This window comes from Macrobrachium rosenbergii, chromosome 18 (assembly GCF_040412425.1).
Source record: "Macrobrachium rosenbergii isolate ZJJX-2024 chromosome 18, ASM4041242v1, whole genome shotgun sequence".
Lineage (NCBI taxonomy): Eukaryota > Metazoa > Arthropoda > Malacostraca > Decapoda > Palaemonidae > Macrobrachium > Macrobrachium rosenbergii.
The window spans coordinates 23,021,937-23,029,233 of NC_089758.1; positions in this window are offsets into that span (position 1 = coordinate 23,021,937).

A 7,297-nucleotide genomic window follows, 5' to 3' on the forward strand; every position below is an offset into this window, starting at 1 on the left:
TCATTCAGCGCTGAAACGGAAATTGACAGTAAAAGGTTTTACAGGTGTAACATGAGGAAAACATCGCAGTTGCACTATGAATCAACTCTTAGGAGAGGGAGGAAAGTAAGATGGAAGAATGAGAATATGAAAGGAGGTATGGTAAAAGGAACGAAAGGGGGCTGCGGCTAGTGGCCGAAGGGACGCTGCAAAGACCCTTAAGTAATGCCTACAGTGCACCGCGTGAGATGCACTGATGGCACTACCCCCCCCCCCCCGGCCCCACAGGAATGATGATGACGGAAATTACAAATATGTGAAGCGAAAAACAGGATAATTAAAAAAAAACAGGATAATTACCAACCTAAATAAATAAATGGAGCTGATTAGTCACTAGGAAAACATGACCTTTTACTTAAATTCGAAGAACATATAAACAGTATATTAATTGCTCCTCGGAGCTGACTTTCGCCGATAAAGAGAGCCAATTACAGGTCATTCAAGGGCGCAAGTAAATACCTCTTGGTTCATTTTTATCAAACACGTTGCCAGCTATCAAATGAATTAAAGTTCTGGACTAATTCTTTATTGAACTGAATTGAATATAGAATTTAGGCCAGACGCCAAGCAATGGGACCTATGAGTTCATTCAGCGTTGAAGGGGAAATTGACAGTGGAAGTTAAAACCTCGCAGTTGCACTAAGAATTAATTGTCAGGAAAGGGTGGAAAATGAGACGGAAGAAAGAGAATATGAAAGGAGGTACAGTAAAAGGAACGAAAGGGGGTTGCAGCTAGGGGCCGAAGGGACGCTGCGAAGAACCTCAAGTTTTGACTACAGCGCACCGCTGAGGTGCACTGTCGGCACTGACCCCCCTACGGCATGCATGTTGAATCTGTATGTTTGTTTTTACAACCGGAGTGAATTTAACACGTCACGTGCTAAAACTCTTGAATCATGCTCGTTCTAAATCTGTTTATAATTTGCAATTCTGTATTACCTAAGCGGCACTTTCACATTAAGTTGAAAGCACAATCACTAATGGAATTAAAAGTTAACTACCGTAGCAACTATAGACACTAAACAAAACAACTGTAATCATATAAAAACCATAGGTAATCCAAGTGAATCACTAGCGACACAGCTATTGATACTGTAAACAAAACAACAATAATTACTGTAATTAACGTAGGTAATTACCGCAATTAGACATTAGGATGATCACCGCATGCCGATGAGGAAACGCAAATACTTTCGAAGTTTTCCCAAACCTCTGACAATTGATTACCTGTTGGCATTACTTTCAGGTTCCTTGCAGCGTCCCTTCGGCCACTAGCTGTAACCCCTCTCATTCCTTTTGCTGTACCTCCATTCATATTCTCTTTCTTCCATCTTCCTTTCCACCCTCTCCTAACAATTGCTTCATAGTGCAACTGCGAGGTTTGCCTCCTGTTACGCCTTTAAATCCTTTTTTACTCTCAATTTCCCTTTCAGCAATTGAATAACCTCATAGGTCCCAGCACTTGGCCTTTGGCCTAAATTTTATATTCCAGTTCCAACAATTGATTTTGTTAACATAAAGTCTTTGATGTTTGTAAAATCTCTGTATTTCTGAGGCACAAATTTCCTATTAGGATTATTGCTATGTTGCTGTTCATTCAATTGAACAAGGTTTATTTTCCATATTCATCGAATGATTTGTGACATCTCGTATCTACGACGCCATTACCATGATGTGTTAGAGGAGCAAAGGTAACGTAAAAGTTACCTTCATACTTACCTAAGGACATAGGAACCTCCCCCAGGAGTCGTATCGCCGAAGTAGAGACCTCGTATAGCCTACTTCCTTTCCGCCTTCTAGTTATGATATATGGGGGACCTCTGTGGTAGGTAGCGTTATATCGCGTCATGTCTCTCTCTCTCTCTCTCTCTCTCTCTCTCTGTCAGTAAAGTACATTTTCAGACAGAAATCCTTCAACTATCTGTGCGTTCTCGGACCGGAACTTTAACTTAAAAACCAAGTTAAAACGGAAAAGAGGAGATGGTTTGCATTTACTTTCAAATTATCATTACTTCAAACTGAACTCTCTCTCTTTTACGTGGGCAGTAGCCTAATGGGTAAGGATACCCAGGTACCCTGCCGAGTTTTACTCCTATAGGAAGGATGGAGGGGGGTGAATATGACTATAGAGAAAAGCCATACGGAGTAAATCCAAAGGAATGAAGATCGAGAAATCGAACACCATGAGTATTCGACATGGATAAACATCGAAACAATACAGTGGTAGTAACAGCAGGGACTTGCCTTTGACAACGGCTCCTAGCAACGGCTAGTTTTAGCTATTTATTAACAGAGAAAACTGCAATCCTTTTGTGAAGGTGGGACGAGAGGGGTGAGGTGGATGGTTGGCAAACTGTAGATAATAATAAAGTATATATAGGGAGAACTTTGTGAAGACAGATGCCCTTCTTGCCAGACAGGTTAGTAAGTCCAACCAAGGATTGACAGAAGAGAGAGAAACGAAAATGAAGTTGAAATTTACCTCGTTCCAGTAAGTCCCTTGTTCTAAGAAGTCTGTAATAAAAGAGTATCTATTTACATCAAGAAACAGGATTTAAGAACACATTTTTATTTATTCTTTGCCTTTTTTTTTGTTTTTCTTCACTAGTGTAGGCGACTTTCATTCATTTTAGCATCGCGATTGCGTTTTTAACACTATATTTCTTCGAGATGTCTAAAATAGAAACGACTGCCTGTTGCATCTTACAGAACAGATCTGCAGTGCCTGATCCCCATGGTCGAAATATATTGCCTAATACACATTCGCTATATACCCATCGAATCCGTTCCTACCGTGTTTTTATTACGCCTGGCGCTAATCAACTCAGTCTGCAGTGCAGCGTTAAAAATGGAAATCTCTTACTTACAAACGTCATCCCATATAACGTAAGCTGGCTGGTTTTATTCGATATTCTTTTTAAATGACCAATTGTGGTATACTCCAGTTACCAGCAGCCTTTGGTTATAGCTGGTAATATGACCGGAATTACATGAACATGAAGCAATAAAAAGAAAGACTGGTTCATTTTTATTCGCTTGAAGAATATTTCATTGTGAAGATATGCCACCTATTGGGCTCGTGAAACACTAATACACAAGTCACGGCAGTTTCAGAATGATTCCTCATGCTTTGTTTAGTGGGACCCATTAGCAGGATCTGCAAAATCAGTAGTAAGACAAGGGAAAACTGCAATATCTAAACTGCAGTATCTACCATTATTTGCAGATACTGCAGTCTTCCATTTTAGGGCAGTATTATTATCGATGACGGACTCAGATATTCATATTCATGACAAACTCTAGTGAGACGGGACTGATATTATACCAAGGGCTACAATATTATTGTTATGGAAGAAAGACTTACCATCATTTTAGCAACGAGAAAAGCTGAGAGTACTCGACTTTCCCTCTAATTACTTCAAGGGGTATCTGCGCCAACGAGGGTGATTTCCAGACGGTGGTTGGAATTGGAATTAGAATGTAAAATTTGAGTCCACAGGCCAAGCGCTGGGACCTATGAGGTCATTCAGCGTCGAAACGGAAAATGAGAGTAAAGGAGGCTCTAAAGGTGTAACAGGAGAAAAAACCTCGCAGCTGCGCTACGCAGCAGTCCTTAGGAGAGGGTAGAAAGTAAGATGGAAGAAAGAGAATGATGTGAACGGAGGTACAGTAAGAGGAATGAAAGGGGCTGCAGCTAGGGGCCGAAGGGACGCTGCGAAGAACCTTAAGTAATGCGCGGTGGTTGGTGGTATTAAGCCCTCTTATGCCACCTAAGTTGTAAGGCGTGAAAGGAGAGAGATTGTTGTGCATCTCTGGACTCTACCGACCAACGGAGACGTTGCTCATTTGGACATTATGATGGGGTCGAGTGCCCGGAGGACGGAAGTTCGTGGTATTAATGTGAATGGAAAAGGACATCATTAGGGGAAAGTCCTGAGCGGTAATAATAACAAGATTGTAGCATGGCGCCGTTAGTGGGCAGCACGAGAACTCAAGGTGACTCATTCATTAGTCACCTGAGGGGAAAATAAATAAGAAATATTATCATGAACTTGGAAAAAAAGAAACTATCGGAAAAACGCTGAAATCAAATATATAATAAATAATGAAGAATTCTGAAGGATGGAAGATAATATTTTTTATAGTTGACGTAAAGTATAAAAAAATATTATTATTTTCCACCCTTCAGAATTCTTCATTATTGAATATTCCTTTTTTATTTTCAGCGTTTTTTTTCGACAGTTTGTTAAATTTCCAATTTCATGACTTTTTTTTTATTTATTTTCCCCTCAGGTGACTTGCTACCGATTTGTATTCATCGCAAGAATGGTTATCAGTGCACGGATACAGTTCCTGTATGTTCTCAGCATTATAATCTTTATCAATTTATCCCTACAAGAAACATACAACAGAGAGTTTTTGTCTGCACTGGTCCACATGTGATCTTAATTGCCTCACTTTTCCTATTTTTATAGAATTTCTCGGAACCATACAATAATTATCTTCACTCTAGCCCACTTGCCAACATATCATTACTCCTTCCTTCATAATAATCTTTTGAGTTTCTTCAGTAACCTCGTATCTGACCCGCACTAATCACCAAGAGCCCACGTGTGGGATTGTGGGATTCTTCCTTCCTTTCCCATCAACCATGAAAATAATTGCGAGATCCTGTCCTCGAATAATTCTGATTTTTTTTTTTTTTACTTTTGGGGAGATTTTTAATTTTTTTCCCCGGGAGATTTCTCGTTCTTTTTTTATCTTCTACTTCGGGGGAGATTTTTTAATTTTTAATTTTCATTTTTATTTAAGGGAGATCACTAATTTTTTCGTTTTCAGTTTTATTTAAGGAAGATTTTTTGTTTTCATTTTTCTGTGGGGAGATTTTATTTTATTTTATTTATTTTTTTTTACTTTAGGGGAGATTTTCATTCTCTACTTGACTTTAGTGGATATTTGTCAATTTTTAGTTCACTTTAGGGGGGACTTTTCAAGTTTATTTTTTAAAATTTTACTTTAATGGAGGTTTTCACCTTTGTTATTTCACATTTGAGGAGATTTTAATTTTGTTCTTATTTTTCATTTTTATTTAAGGGAGATCACTAATTTTTTCGTTTTCAGTGTTATTTATGGAAGATTTTTTGTTTTCATTTTTCTGTGGGAGAGATTTTATTTTATTTTTTTTTTTTACTTTAAGGGAGATTTTCATTCTCTACTTGACTTTAGTGGATATTTGTCAATTTTTAGTTCACTTTAGGGGGGACTTTTCATGTTTATTTTTTTAAATTTTACTTTATGGGAGATTTTTTTATTTTTTAAAGTTTTACTTTAATGGAGGTTTTCACCTTTGTTATTTCACATTTGAGGAGATTTTAATTTTGTTCTTATTTTACATAAGGGGAGATTTAATTTTTTTTTTAATTATACTATAAGGGAGAGTTTATTTTTTTATTTTACTTTAATGGATATTTTAATTTTCTTTATTTTGCTTTAAAGGAGATTGTCTTTTTACTTTACCTTAGGGGATTTTTTTTTTTTTTAGATTTTCATTTTTCGTTTTACTCTTCGGAGATTTTTCCTTTTCTTTTTTACTTTACTTCAGTGGAGATTTTTATGTATTTCATTTTGCTTTAGGGGAGATTTAACTTTACGGGAAGTGTTCAGTTTCATACTTTACTTTGGCCAGGCAGATGCACTTATCTCCTATAATTCCTTTTGGCCATAAGTTGTTCCCCAGGGAAAATGAATTCGATAGTAATGAGTATTTGTTGCTTAACCTTTGACATTATTAAAAACTCACGTTTGATTTACTTGATTATATATATATATATATATATATATATATATATATATATATATATATATATATATATATATATATATATATATATATATATATATATATATATATATATATATATATATATATATATATATTAACGTGCTTGATAACATTACTTTAGATATCACCAGCACTGAGCTTTTCAACATACAGTATATTATTTTGTCCCTCAAAATCCTCAGGAGTATTCAAGGGAGGGTTCTCTGTTAGGAGACGCCTGTGGAGGTAGGCAGAGTAATCTGAGCAAGAAAAAGGAACACAAAATATGGTGGAAATAGACTTCATTATACGTCATGTTGACAAAGGAACTCCCGGGAACAAGAAGGCCCACCTCGACGCGGCGAAACGGCTGAATGGCTTAGCTGACTAAAGGACGCCCCTATTCCTCGGCTCTCTTCCGGTTTTCTACACTTTTATTAAAGGGCTGCTGCTGCTGCTGCCCTTTATTGGCCCCTCCTTTGTCAGCTAAATTGCTCTTGGTGTAAAGTGGAAAGCTTACTGGCTAAACGCAAATGTTCTCCTTCACTCGCCATATAAGAAAAGAAAAATATCAGGCTGCGCTCCGTCTCATTATACTTTCTACAAAACATGACGACGTTGATCTCTCTCTCTCTCTCTCTCTCTCTCTTTCTCGAGTTTTTGAAAATACAGATTTGAAAAGATTCCTTTCTCACTCAACTCTTGGACAATCGGAATAGAAAAGATCCATCTCTCTCTCTCTCTCTCTCTCTCTCTCTCTCTCTCTCTCTCTCTCTCTCTCTCTCTCTCTCTCTCCTTTAATTTTGTTATATATTTGTTATGACTGGTTTTCTGGCATGATGGGGAATAAATCGGTTGAGGAACACGGTGATTGTGCTATAACCAGTCACCTCACAAAATGACTTGTTACTGATAAATTCTACGTCAAAACCTGACATAAATTGACGACAGTTTGAGCGTAAAAAGAGTTAATTGCCGCAGAAATTTTACTTTGTCAAGTTGAGATTTTACGATTGAGGATGAATGAATGGACAGTCAAAGATGACTAGTCATTAAGTAGGAAGATGAAAGGGTCACGAAATAATAATAAAAAAACACACACACACACACACACACATATATATATATATATATATATATATATATATATATATATATATATATATATATATATATATATATATACTATCTTTCATAAAGGCCGATTTACTGAAAAACTTAAATTGGTAGAGCTGGCATTCGACAGTAGACGAGTTTCAGCTTTTTTTCCTTATATATATGACCAAAAGTGGCACAACAATAAGAGGAAATTTATTCCATACAGCCCACCGGAAATATAATTTTCTTTTCGTATTTTAAATCTAGGAAACAATGACGGAAGGAATTTTAGAAAACTTTCCTTACTTTCAAAAAGTTGGCTCATTCGTCCTACAGCCG